The following is a 14,944-nucleotide window of genomic DNA, read 5'->3' as shown; positions in this document are numbered from 1 at the left end:
GATGTGTTCTGGTGGGGTTGTATCTATTATGCATACGTATAGCCTGCAGCTAGATCTCCATATTTGTGACACTCCAGTCATGCAGGAACTCTCCAGAAACCCCTCCTGGGTCCAGTACAACCTCAAAAGCAGATTCCTTTCAGCTTCAAGACAGTGGAAAACCCACAACCATACTGTACACTCATGTTCATTCTATGATGATTTTATAAGAGAGAGCCTTTGACTTCAGGAACTCTTAGTGGTTGTCCACTATTTACTCTGACTGTGGAATAGAACCTCTAAGTTAGATATGCTGCTTGCTCAAGCTCCCAGTCACTTTTGAAATAACTATACACCATGGATTGGCTTAAATTGCTGTTGCTGTAACTCCACATTAAAGTGCACGTATTTGAATACAATGTCATTACAGTCCCTGTTGGTGTAACAGTCAGGTGTCCAAATACTTTTGTCCATATAATGTAACAGGGAATAATGAGTCTGACAATTAAGTGGAATGTTTTGTCCAGGATTTTATAACATATGGACAACAATCATACCATTTTATGTTAACTCTTCAAGCCCTAAACTATTATTTAACCATTTTGTCTCGCCTGAACTTACTGTCTGAAAAAGCTTGTACAACATCAACCCTGTGATGCACATTCAAGCTGTAAACAGAGGGATATTTCAAGATTTTTGAAGTTGGGTCGTATGAGGTACTTGGTTATAGCGGTGGTGTTAGCCTCCAGTGTTTTATGTGAAAGTTGATCCTGTGGTTATGAAGAGCTCAGAGAGATCCGCAGCATAATGGCTGCAGATGGGATCATTTTATTCCCGTTGTTTTGCTTAAAAATGGGCCAAGAATATAATGTTGGCTCGTCTGTACGCTGTGTTGAAAACATACAAAGCACTTAATTTCTCCCAAAAAAACCCCTCTGTGTTAGGAGCTAATCTATGCTGCAGCTTTCGGCATTTTGTCTCCTTCCGCAGAACACTGATATCCTCTGATCAGCTGTGTGGGTCTGCGGGCTTCTACAGGAATAATAACGCCACAAAAAGCAAAAACAACTATAATATGGGGGATTTTGACTTACTTGGTGGTGTAGGTGTGGAAAATGCAAACCCGTACTTGTGATTTCTCCTGCTCAAAACTTTCAAATGATGTTTCTCTGCTCTCTCTTTCAGCCTGCTGACTCTCCATCTGTATAAGTTTTTCTTCAGTGTACTCCAGTTCATACAAATATCCTGTTGTATCCACAGTAAATGGTACATCATCATCACTCGAGTCGAAATCGTTTATATTATCTTTGTTTTAGCTTGGTGTGGTTATTATCCCTAGAAGCCTGCAGACCCACACAGCTGATCAGAGGATCAGTGCACGGAGGCAGAAGGAGACAAAATGCTGAAAGCTGCATTGTAAGTTAGTGCCTGACACAGAGGGGTTTTTTGGGAGAAATTAAGTGTTTGTATGTTTTCGACACAGCATACAGGCAAGCCAACATATTTCCTTGGCCCATTTTTACATAAAACTCGTTAAACAATACAGATAAAACGTCCCCATCTACAGCCATTATGCCACAGATCTCTCTGAGCTCTTTATTACCACATGAGAAACAATTATTGAAATCCCTGGAGGTTAATGCCACTACTATAGCCAGGTACATCATACGACCCAACTTCAAAAATCCTGAAGAATCGCTTTAAATCTTTTTTTTGCACAACTTTGTTCTCCTATCTCCTGGGGGCCAAAAAGTGACAAAAAATCCTTCTGTGATAAGAAATCTTCAAAAATATTAACATATTTACAAAGAAATGTGTGCTTTTTCTATTAGCACTCATTGTGCCATTATTCAAAGAAGTTCCTGTCTGCAGTGACACAGGGGAACATCACGGGCGCTCTGTCTCTCTGTTATGAGCTGTCCAGGCCGTCTCCTGCATAATGGATATGTGCAGTTTGGCAAAGTATGATGCAGCGACATACCAGCCTGCCATTTGTTGTCACAGCCCATCACAAAGCATTGTGAATACAAAATGGCAATTAGCATTAGCCAAAACATTAGCAGAAACATTCGAAAATGGATTTGAAATAGATTAAAAGACCAGACATACTGGTGTGGATTTAATCTTGGAATACCCAAAAAGTCACCCAAGGCTTGCTAGAAACACTTTTAATGGTATTAAAAGTCATGGATAGCATCATTGGAACGGCAAGACGGTGAGCTTTAGGAGGGAAAAAAGTAATAGGCTTAGATTTATGGTTCAACAGATAAGTTTTTCTACACTGTGTCACGTCTTTTCGGATGTCTTAGAGGGTTAAATTCATGAAAATATTGTCCTTCATCAATTAATAGCAGAGGTGTCAAAAGTATTCACATTCATTACTCAGGTAGAAGTATAGATACTAGTGTTTATTAAGACTTCTGTAGAAGTTAAAGTATCAACTCAGGCTTTCTACTCAAGTAAAAGCATAAAAGTACTGGTTTCAAAACTACTTAAAGTATGAAAGTAAAAGTAATGTAAATGGGAAAAATTCCATTAAGGACAAAAGCATAGGCTGTGCCACAGGGGCTAATTCCATTCTACCATTCCATTCCATTATGCTTTCCATGCCATTCCATTCTACCATTCATTCTATTCTATTCTATTCCATTCTACTTTCCTTTCCATTCTATTCCACCATTCCATTCCATTCCATTCCATTCCACCATTCCATTCTATTCTACCATTCCATTCCCTTCTACCACTGCATTCCATTCTACCATAGTGCACTACCCCACCTCCCCAAAAAAACATTTTTCTAAAGGCCATAATGACTATAATGTTATATTAAAATGTTTATGTTGAAAAATTTGGGATGCACCTGTATTAGCCGTATTTATGCCCATTGAAAATGAACACATTTTAGTACAATGCAAATACATTGAAGAACCATATACAGTATGTGTACTACCAACCTCCTCGCTGGTGCTTGGTTGGGACATTTAGCTCCAATTCTCTTGAGTCTCTGCCACGGACATCTTCATACTAGGTTACATACATCTGATATTTCCTTGCTAGAGTGTGACATGATTTGTCATGTTCAAAGGTGCAATGGATCGCGTACAAACCAATAGGGTGTCAGCATGGTATTATGTTTATACTTCTCATCCAACCACGATCAAATTCACTCTATCCAAATGTCGCGATTTATCTGGATAGTTTATTGGCTTTTTTATTCGTGTTTTTTTGAACGATGCCAAACCAGAATGAAAACAAGCTGAAATGAAATAGGAGTAACTTGGCTATTTTTAAAATGTAAGGTAGAAGTAAAAAGTCGGCAGAAAAATAATTACTCCAGCAAAGTATAGATACCCAAAATTTCTACTTAAGTAAAGTAACGAAGTATTTGTACTTAGTTACTTGACACCTCTGATTAATAGTATGTTACAACTTGTTAGCATTAGCATCTGAATTTAACACCCATTTGTTTGCATTATTGCAGGCTAGGTGAAACATCTCCGTGTAGGATTCCCTTTATTATGATGATGTCACTGACACTTCATTCATGTTTTATACTATCTATGGTACATTCACTATCTTATATACTGGTCACTGTTTGGATTAGATCTCACCCATAAAGCCCAGTGAAGTGGTGGTTAGTTTAAACAGACTTCTCCCTCCCTTCACTGAGCACTTCCTTTCATTAGGATACAAGTATTTCAGTTTCAACATCAGTAGATTCAAAGGCAGATTTCTTTCAGTGACATAATGAACATCAAACTGCTAATAAGTGCTACACTGTAGTGTGGTGTGATAGTTGTGGTCATCATACATGCTTTGCCTGTATAGCCTTTGTTTGTTTATTTGTTTGTTCATCTCCACCCTGGAAATCAAATTCCTCTCTGTGAAAAAGTCGGGTTTAATGTGGTTTAATGAGTGCTCTTTTTTTTCAAACTTTAATCAAATATTAATGTGCAATCATGCTGTTGATTAAAGTTCATTCTCTGTTTGTGCAACTGCATGATTGTGGTCTATCCATACTTAAATTTTATTATTGTTTTTATTTATATCCACCCTGAAAAGCAGGCAAAGAGAAACACAACCATTCTGCACCGTCATCTTTGTTCTGTATATGGTCAGTAGTTTTGCTGTGGTCCATGCTTGCTTAACCCAGCCACTGTTTGTTTATCTGTCTCCACCCAGCATGCACATATGACCATCCAACTAAAACAATAAGAGAGTCACAGCCAGCCAAGCCTCATTCGTGTCCCTCCCTCTCTCCTCTGCCTTCCTCTTCTATCCCTCCCTCTCTGTTGCCGGGGTTACAGCAGGACCTGGTGCAGCTCCTGGCCAGTCAGGCTTTGTTCCACAGATGGCCCTGTCATCTCTCGCTCTCTACTTCTCCTCCTGTTAGCCTCCCCTGTGCCTCTGTCATGTGCAGCTGCACTCTGGCCCTGATATCTATAGTTATGCTAATATGAGCAGTAGATTAATTAGTCCACGCACACACACACACAGGTGCTTTGTCCATATGGGCCTCCTCTTCATTTTTGCGTATTCAGATTACAACACCCCTGTGAGCTTTTACCGTTTATGTGCGTGTGGAGAGGAAGAGGATGTGGGATGGCTGAGGGCATGTGACTGGCTGAGTAACAGGAAGACACTGCTTGTAAAAGTGCAGTGATTAAAACCCAGAAAGAGTACCAGTGGATTTAATGAGTTGTCTGTGGGGGTGATTTCAAAAGCTGACTAAGGTGTCATTGCAGCTCCCATTAGCACACCACTAAATTAGACGAGTTAGTTAATTAGCAATAAAATAATGCCTAAAAATGTGCTAAAACGATTGAAAATGCAAATTAAAAAAAAAAAAACAACTCATGCATTACACGTCTCATTCCCCAGAATTTAGCAGCCCTCTACTGTTCTCTGGTGAATTAAAGATACGTCTGTGTGCCTGTCTCTCTCTCTATCTTTCTCTGACATTAGCCATCTTGTCATTCCCTAAGGCCTCTCCTGGGGAATATAACCAGAGAAGCACTTAAATTTTCTCCACAGCTCGAGGGAGATGTGATCAGCTGACATTTATTTCGAGAGCTGACAGGATGTCTCTCAGCATCATCATGTCAGAGCCTTCAAGAGTTTTCTCATTTCACAATAAAGCATGTCTGTTAGATTCATTCTTCACACATGCTCAGTCGTCTTATTCCCCTCTGCGATGGCAGGAACAGAAACAAACGAAAAGGTAGCAGTACTTTTCACTTTTTTACTTTCTCATTATTTGACTTTGTAATTCATTCTGTATGAAGCAACAGCTACTTTACTTGCTGTTTGCATAAAAATCAGCTTTTATTTTGAAAGAAAATTAGGAATGATAGGGTTTTATTGCTAGATTTTGGTTATTATTAATATAAAAAATACAATCAACAATCAAAGTTGATAATTAACAGGGCACCATCCTGACAATGGAATAACAACCAAAAATTGAAAAAAAAAAAAAAAAAAAAAAAAAAGTCTCAGATAACTAAGATAACTAAGATATCTTTGGATTTTTCATTATTTTTTAAAAATTTCATCTTCACTTTTAATTTTAACTTTTTTACTATTTTTAAATTGCAAATGGATATACAGTTTTACTTGGTGAACAAGGCTCTGCTCAAAAGATGCTCCCTAGGTTAGTCAAGAAGCATGCTTTGACTTTAAGGGGGAACATGGCTTGAAACTTCCATATGGATGGATACATTAATGGCAATACTGAATACAGCAAAATTAGTTCAAAAGCAATTAATCCATAGTAGCATGAATCTCAATATGAGGGTGCAACAAGCTTTATGCTATAAAGGAGGAGGCTGGGGTGGAGGAGACCTTGCCAGCAGCGTGGTGCATCAGCATTAATGCAAGCAAGGATTAGTGATAAGTATGTCATATTTAAATACAACACTGTGTTGAGAGAAAGTGCTGTGATTGGCTGTAGAAGCTGGAATGCAATAATTGAGATCAGCTGGTCGTCAGCTGATCGCAGCTGGGTGTATGACTATGTCCTGCATTAGCTAACGCTGAGCTTCATTTTGATTATATTTTACTGGTTTACATGTTTGGTGCAGTTTTTATTTTATTTTACAAGAAAACTTTTTTAGTTTATTTTTTATTGGTTTTGTGATGGTTTGTCAGTAATATTGGATACTTGTCATGGGTGAGATCCAAAAGGAAGCTAGGCAGAATGCATGACAAAAAAAAAACATTTACTAAAAATGAGAAGTCAGCACTCAACAATGTCATTTTAAGCAGTTTTAGTAGTCACAAGGGATGCGAGGCGTGTTGCCTAAGAGCTTACTTCTCAGTTTTAGAGAGATCCAAAGGGCCCAGAAAAGGTAAACATGCTTTTTAAAAAAACAAGTTCAAATAGGCTACTTTTGGGAGGCAGATAGGCTTGTGATTAGGTTGTGCCCTATGTATGTGGGCGGCCTGGGTTCAAGTCCCGCCTGTGGCTCCTTTCCCACTCTCTCATATCCATTTCTGACTCCACTGTCCTCTCTAAATAAAGGCATAAAAACACCTACATATCTATTGAAAAAAGGCTACTTCTCACCCCATTTCATTCACTTAAATTTGATGTTTGAAAACAGCTCAAGACCTAAAATTACAGCCAAATCAGGCCATTCTACACTCCCAAGGCTTCATGCCAGTCAGTATTGCACTGTTAACAAATACAACTTAGGAAAAACTTCCCTTATTTTATAACGTTTTAGTTAGTTTTAACTAAGTTTCACTTAGTTTTCTTTTTATTGTAAAGCCTCATTAAAATTTAGTCATTCTATATTTTAGGTATTTAGTTAGTTTAAGCTAACCTTTATAACCCTGGTCACAAGTGCTTATTCATTCTGTAATCCTCAGTGTGTGGTGTCACCTATAAAACTATACAAATGAACCTCTAAGAAGGAAGACTGTTTCATTTCTATTCATTTTTTCCCTTGTTAATAACTTTTGCATGTCTCCCTTTCCTTGCTTTGTTCCCCTGCTTCCTGTAATCTAGTACTCTACTCACTCAGGCTCTGAGCCAATCCCATTCTGCCATGATCTCTCTCTGTCCAATCATCCTGCTGCTGTCAAATTCTAAAATCTTGTCCCCCCTCCTCAGTCTGTCATTTCAGTGCGACTGCTGCAACCCTCCTCCACCCCAGTCACCTCCAAGCCATTTCATCAGTGTCCAGGTCAAGCTCCTTAGAGATCCAGTTCCTATCTTCTCCTACTCCGTCCATCACCACCAGTGTCTAGAATCCATAGGGGGTATCCTATCCTGCTGTCAGCCTCACCCCCCCTTCAAGCACTTAAAGGAATCACAATGGAGTCTGTCTGCTAAAGACATTTTACATTTCCAAACTTGGATTTCGCTCATATTCTATTCCTTGTTTGTTCGCTGCAGAACAGAGCACACACCAGGACAGCCTGCTGAAGGCAAATATGTTTTTCTTCTGATGTTAGCATTCAGATGATGTTAATGTTATAAAATGGTTGAAACTATCCTTACATTTGTGATCTCCTTTTATAATTAGTTGGAGTTTTTCTCAGCCTTAAAAGACAGAGTAGCATCTAGCATTTCATCTCTGTTTAAATGTTAGGATTTTTCTCTAAAGGCTATTCTGTCTTATTTCAGTTTCTACCTTCTGACATCCATCAGTCAGTCAAATAACTTATCATCTTTGATCCCTGGATTTTTTCTTGTTGTCTGTTCCAAAGGTCAGAACTGAGATGGTGAAAGGCTTTTGGATTTGCTGCTCCTTTTGCTTGGAACAAATTGCATAAAAAGCTGAAGCGTGATGATCTTGTCCTGTTGGATACTTTTAAGAGGAAGTTAAATTACTTGATTCACCTGGCGGCAGATGCTTTGCCTGGCTTATTTACAATTATGGCTGGTTTTGCCCGACTGGCTCTGGTACAGGCTGCCAGTTACATGATCCACAATCTTAGTTTTCTCTTAAAGACATTAACCTCATCCTTTTTTCCACGAAATGCTGCCATGAACCCCTCACAGAAGATCCAAACCAGCCCATTTTTTCTCAAGTGCATCCAGATGTCCCTGACCTCAGCCAGCTGAGCTGTGCTTCCTGCAGAATGACCCACTTCCCCCTCAAATGCTCTTTGGGCCTGTTTCAATGCCTTTCAGTCAGCCACACTCCAGTTTGAGACGTTCAAGTGCAATGTGCAAGGTAGCCTCATTTGGTAGGTTAATAAGGGAGTTGGGGGTGGTCCTATATTTAACACAGAGAGTGGAAACCACATTAAAAGGCCCGTTGGCTGTCCCTGAGCTCTCTCCCTATGGACTGACTGGCCCTTTTAATACAAGACAGCTTCAATGTGGCCTCAATTAGAAAACAGGCTCTGCACTGAATGCACCACAGACGGTCAGAGTCATATGCATTAGCATCACTGTCATTATGTTTAAACAATAGAGGTAAACAGGTGTTTGAATTTAAATGTGCCACTACAGCAGATATAACTCTCACTTCATCTTGCAAATAAACTTATTTTGATGTATTCCTCCTTCATTCTTTCTATCAAACTTTAAATTATACCTTTGTTGCAGCTGTTAACACTGGGATAGATTACGCTTTAGTTTATTTACAGTGCATTTATTGATCTAGTTTGGTCTTTAGTAGAGAAAAAAAATTACATAAGATTTTTTTATTTTTTGCAGTGGGGACAGAAACATACTCAGCTCTGTAGTTGTAAAACAAATCTAGATTGACAAATAAATAAATAAGTAAATAACTACATACCAATCCTACTTTCAATATATTAATAAGGGTTTCCTAAGAACTGTGAGCTTAATGTACTCTTACTGCCGTTGTCATAGTGATTTGAGATGCTGCCCAACAGTTAAAAGTGCAAAATGCTCCCTCAGTTTGGAGAACCTGCTTGTAAGTCTTTTGTCCCATCCAACCAGTCAAGAGCTGCTGATCCAGCTGTCTTGTCCCCTTGTTCACTGCATGACACACTCATTCTGAAATTTGGCCTGCCGTTACAACTAGTTGTATTGCTCAAGAAAATTATGTCCGATTTGGCTTAAAACTGTACACTGTATTCCCAGATATAATTTCCCCTCTCTCTCTAAATTATATTTTTATTATACATATATTACAGGGGAAACTTAGTATATTCAAGTAGGGTTGTGTGAGATACTTGTCAATAGTATATCAGAGCAAGGCCTACCATAAGGGGGGATGGGGGAGGGGGCTTTCTGGGGCTTTGCAAAATGGGGGTCCCAAAGAGGTCAGAAAAATCAAAGTCCATTGTAAAGTTAAGCTGTCATATTGAGAATTTAGATTTTGCAGAAATAATAACCACTTTTATTGAAACAACAGAAGATGAATTTACTTATGCTGTTGTACAAATCAAATTGTTTCAAAAATGTAAACCTGTTTTATTAAAACAGCATTACCTTTAATGGGTAAAGTTAACAGTGTGGATGGACACACTGAACTTAACCATTTGGAAAGTAATGTTGGACTTCAAAGCTAGAAAAATCAAAACTAGAACACATACATCAGTAAATAGGGTGCTGGCTCCAAAAAGAACTTGAAGAAAAGGAAAAGAGGTCTGCACACCTGGGGTGGGGGCATTTATTTGCAACCAAGTGATGTTTCAAGCCAGCGTGCTCTTTTCAGTTTTTTTTAAATGTATACATAGCCATATGATCTAACACAGTTGAAGTCCTTCAGTATCTAATGAGGTATCCTCACATGACAATTTCAAATTCAACACAGCAAAAATTACATTAAAAGGGATCCTATAAGGAGTATGGCATACCCCAAAACAGTAATGAGTAAATTCAATACAACTAGACAAAATATACAAGTCAGATAAAGGAGTTAAATATATCTTAAACAACTTAAATCAGTGCCAGCTCACATTCCTGAAAGAATATTTTCATATGCAATAAAATTTAAAGCTAGACTATGATGCGCAAAAAACATCAGGATGCCAGAAAATGAAACAAGAAAAAAGGCAAAAAAAAAAAAAAAAAGGGTCAGAAATGGCCTACAAGCAGAAAAATTGTTTAAAACTGGCTAAAAGAAGTGGCACACTTGGGTATAAAATCATTGAAAAAAATGAGTGAAAAGCAACTACAATGGGCAAAGCAGGGAAAAGTGGATCTAAATGCCAAAAAAGTAGCAGAAATGGTTGGAAAGTGGCCAAAGAGTGGAAACATGGGCAAAAATATGGGCATAAAGTGGCAAAAATGAGTGAAAAACAACTAAAATGGGGAAAAGTGGAAAAATTGATATAATTGCCTAAAAGCATGGTACACATGGGCATAAAGTGACAAAAGAGTGGGAAAACGGGAAAAAGTGGCACAAATGTGCAAAACTGTAGAAAATTTGTTTAAAAAGTGGCAAAAATAGGTGTAAAGTGGCAAAACAGGGGCAATAGATGACAAAAAAAGCAGCAGAAATGTTTAAGGGTGACAAAAAAGGGGTGTGAAAACATCAAAATAGGTAAAAAGTGACAAAAGAGTGGCAAAAATTTGTGTTAATAGACAAAGATTGGTTAAAAGTGGCAAAAAAACACACAAGCAGCCAAACTTGGTTAGAAATGGCAAAAGAGAAATGGGTGAAAAATGTGAAGAAAGGTGTTCAAAAGTAGCATGAATAGATAATTCTAACATCCATCAACAGTTTGACATTTTTTTCAGGTCCATATTGAGGTATCTGATAGCCAGGATGCTGATTCAGCACACATGCATTGACATCATCAACAAATGACAACTGGGGAGGGCCCATATACTGGGTAATTCAGGGGCTCTGCCATTTCTGTGGGCAGCCCTGCACAGGAGATAGCAGTCAGCATGGCCCCTTTATAGAGTGATGGGTTATATGGCTAAGTTATAAGGCTACACAGACAGGATCATTTGCTCTGCATAATTTAGCTAATTTCAAGAAAAAATGAGTGAAAAGCACCTTGGGGTAAATGTACAATATACTGGAAAATCACAGCGCTTTACTCTGCTGCTAATAAGCCACTTCGTTGTGGTGCTATACTTTGGTACACCCGCTAATGACCCCTGCTGACTGGCGTCTCTTGTAGCTACAGAAATACTGTACTATCACTTTAACAACAACAAGTTCAACAGTGTTTTTGAACAGTCTTTGTTATTACTTTAAGATATGAGATAAATCTCCCTCTCTCACTCTCTTTCTCTCTCCATAATTAATGTCTGATTTCTGTCTTAGATTTCCCTTCTTATTTTCCTTTGTTTATTGGCAAATTTCTTCTGGGGCCCCCTTTTGGTGTCATCCTAAAATACCCTGCAGGTTAGTTTAGCACTTTCAGATCTGCATGTGGGGTCACTCCTAGGACAAGTGCAGTGCTGGTGTGTTAGGATGGGGTTGAATGTTTTTGGGCTGACTGTTGCACATATTGATGGGAGACATCTCGGATTACCCCGGTCAGTCACTGCTCATTTAATCTAATCTGGAGGAAGCAGCTGTTCATGAGCTACAAACACAGTCATCCCTCATAATAAGCACAATGTCTCTTTCATCCTTTCCTCCCTTTGATAGTGCGTTCCCACCACTTGTTGACTTGTTGTTTTTGCTTGCATAACTGTTGTGTATCCATCCGTTTAAAACAGCAGACTAGAAGCCCTGACAAGCTTCATACCAGTCTTAATATTTCTTCGCTGAGCATGTTCAGCTTGGTAGGCAGTCAACTTTCGTGCTTTCTGTCTCTCTTTCTATTCTCAGCATCCATACACCACCACCACCCACCCACCTACACCGTCCCACACACACACAGGAGAGAAACATGAGTGTTTGGCATTGGCAGGATTACTAAGACCTTCTCCTGACATACATCTCTTAACGCAGAGCAGCTCTTTGTAAAGTGGAGTGTAGCTGAATGTCTTCACCTTGTCCTCATTTTCTCTAATCCTGTGAGAATGTGTTGTATAAGTGTTGAGGAAAATTTGCAACACATGCTGTGCATACATGTGATCCAGTTTAGATGTAGAAATAAAGCAGATAGAGCCCTAATTTCATCCTACTTAAAATAATAACAAAGAAAATAATATTTACTAGAATAAGTTCATGGCCACAGCTCAAGTAGGATCAGCTTGACTTGGTCGCCCCTGATTTCAGTTGATGAAATCAGACTTAAATGGCATGTTTTCTCTTTCTCACCAAGCTTTAGTGTAGGCTGTAGTTAGACCACTCCCACTCAAGATGACTCAATCACTGAGACTGAATCCACACCTGCAGGTTGGGCCTTCATTTAGGGGGGAAGAGAACAGGAAAAGCACTGCCTCCTTTTTTTATTTCAGCACCTTGGACAGCAGCTCCCCAAGGGCTTTAAAATCTGTTTACAACGTTTCCATGTAACACTTAAAGCTATAACTGAAGACTGAGGAGATATTTTGGTTTTAAAATGCTGTGATCTACAACATCTGCTTTTGGGAATTCATTAACATATTGTTTTACTATGAAAGCAAAGACATAATTGATGGTTGTCATGAAAGCAGAATTTTAACCTTTGGTGAGTCTAGTAAAAATCAAACAGTGAAAGTGCTCAGCTGCCTGACCATTACACCAACACTGTTGTAATCAAATACATGTACTTTAATACGGACACCCCCCCCCCCCCCCCCTTTTGCAGCCATGGTAGTCTCCACTCTTCTTTGAAGGTTTTCCACAAAATGTATTTCTACTTGTGTTTTTGCAGGAATGTGTGCCCATTCATTCTGCAGAGCATTCATGAGGTCAGGCAATGATGTTAGACGAGAAGGCCTGTCCAACAATCTCTGTCCAATTCATCCCAAAGGTGCTCAATGAGGTTGAGGTAAGGGCTCTGTGTGGGCCAGTCAGAGGGTAAGGGTAAGGGTTAGGGTTAGGATTAGGGTTGCCTCAAAGGTGTAGGCATGGCATTGTCCAAAATGTCTTGTTTGCCAAAGAATAAAGATTGGACTTCACAGGAGATAAGGGGTCCAAACCCTGAAAAACAGCCACATACCATTATCCCTCCTCCACCAAACTTCCCTTTTGGTACAATGCAGTCAGACAGGTAAAGTTCTCTTGGCATCTGCCAAACCCTGACTTGGCCATCTGACTACCAAATAGAGAAGCCTCTTCTGAATGTTGCCAATGTATTTGTGCAATTTTGTGAGGAGGATGCCTGCAATTTTTAGTCATTAAAATCAATAAGTATTCTAGCACTTGGTGTCTGGGACTTCTGTTTCCATCACTGTGGTATCAAAAAGGCATTAATATCATTTGATTTTACTGATATATAAATGATCCTTAATCTAATCATATAAAGAAGCTTGAATAGTCACTCCACTGAGCATGTTTCCACTGCTCCAACATCCAGTGTCGGTGTGCTTCACAACACTGTATCCGACCCTTGGCATTGGACTTAGTGATGTGCTGCTCAGCCATGGAAACCCATTTACATGAAGCTCCCGCCACACAGTTTCTAAGCTTACATTAATGCCAGTGGAAGTTCAGAACCCTTCAGCTATGGACTTAGCAGAACGTGCTGACTTAGCAGGTGTTAACCCCACTCTGTGATTTACATGGTTTTCTGCTTTGTGGCTGAGGGGCTGTTGTTCCTAAATGCTTCAACTTTCTAACAATATTAACTACAGTGGACTATGGACTATCAAGCTGGGATTAAATTTTGAAAGGGGGCTTATTGCAAAGGCAGCATCCATCACAGTACAACACTTGAAGTCACTGATCTCCTCAGAGGGACCAATTTTGTATCACACATTTGCAAATGGAGACTGCATGGCTAGGTGCTTGATTTCATACACCTGTGGTATAGGGTGTGATTGAAACACATGAAATCAGTAAATAACAGGTATGGCTGAATACTTCTGTCCACACAGTGTAGATGGATGGTGGGGCTACTTTCATATACCTTACTTTGAGGATAATACAGTTAGTAAAAGCAATTTTATTGGCTTACTTTTTTTTTTGTTTTTCTTTTGTTGGTAGCACAGAGTGGTTATCCTGTACTGGACTGACTGCTTAAAATGGGGGATAAATTAAAAGAATACCTTCTCCTGCAGAAATCACTACACTACTGCTTCAAAGTGATCAAAGCTCCAATTTTGCAAAGTTCAGTGGTATTCCATCTACAGGAATTTAATGATCTTCAGTTAAGTTTTCTAGCAAGCATTTGAAAAAGTGGTTGGACTGGAATGGAGAGAGGGTTGCCACCCTCTTTTCTGAATGTTGCCAATGTATTGGTGCAAGTTAGTGAGGAGTATGCCTGCAAATTTTGACAATTAAAATTAATGAATATTTCAGCATTGGGTGTCTGGGACTTCTGTTTCCATCGCTGGTATGAAAAAGGCATTGATATCATTTGATTCTAGCTAATGATATAAATGATCCGTAATCTAATCATATAAAGAAATGATGCTGCCACATTTCATTGGATTACCTTGTTTTCGTTCACCATATTACTGATGACTTTTACTGTGAACTATCTTCCTGATGATCCTTGTTTCTTACCAACATGCCCTTAACTGAATAGATATAGAAATATAGCCTTCACTTCATATCAGTTGAAAATATATCATTAAAAATGAGTGTATTTCCCAACCCTGGAAACTGTAGCTACAATTCCTGTGATAAGGCTGAAATCATAACTAAAAAAGCAACCATGCCAAACTGGGTAAACATGACTGCCATCTTCAGATTTAATGATTGCACTATTTGATTTTTATAAAATACCTAACCAAAGCATAAAATCACAGTCTGATCAGTCAACATACACCAGAAACATCAGCAGTACGAATAAGTTAAATGTTTACACAATAGATCTTTATTTTTTAGTACTGGATATATCACTGTAAAGGGTTACCCTCTCTCTCTCTTTCTCTCTCTGTCTTTGATCACATCTAACCAAACCTCTCCAAGGACCCATGTGTACTGTATTTGCCCCTTTGACTTTCACCATATTAGCTCTTAAATATTACATGTTGCTG

The 14,944-nt window shown here is 38.9% G+C and overlaps 1 protein-coding gene across 1 annotated transcript in view; it reads right to left on the bottom strand.

The window, feature by feature from the left end:
* The window catches only part of ngfa (nerve growth factor a (beta polypeptide)), a 179,522-nt gene that overhangs the window by 124,009 nt on the left and 40,569 nt on the right, over positions 1 to 14,944 (bottom strand). The gene's annotated exons all lie outside the window — the stretch shown is intronic.

The sequence above is a fragment of the Cheilinus undulatus genome, linkage group 11 (assembly GCF_018320785.1).
Source record: "Cheilinus undulatus linkage group 11, ASM1832078v1, whole genome shotgun sequence".
NCBI classification, from domain to species: Eukaryota; Metazoa; Chordata; class Actinopteri; order Labriformes; family Labridae; genus Cheilinus; species Cheilinus undulatus.
Note: the sequence above shows the minus strand (reverse complement) of the source record. Positions and strands in the feature narration are given on the sequence as shown.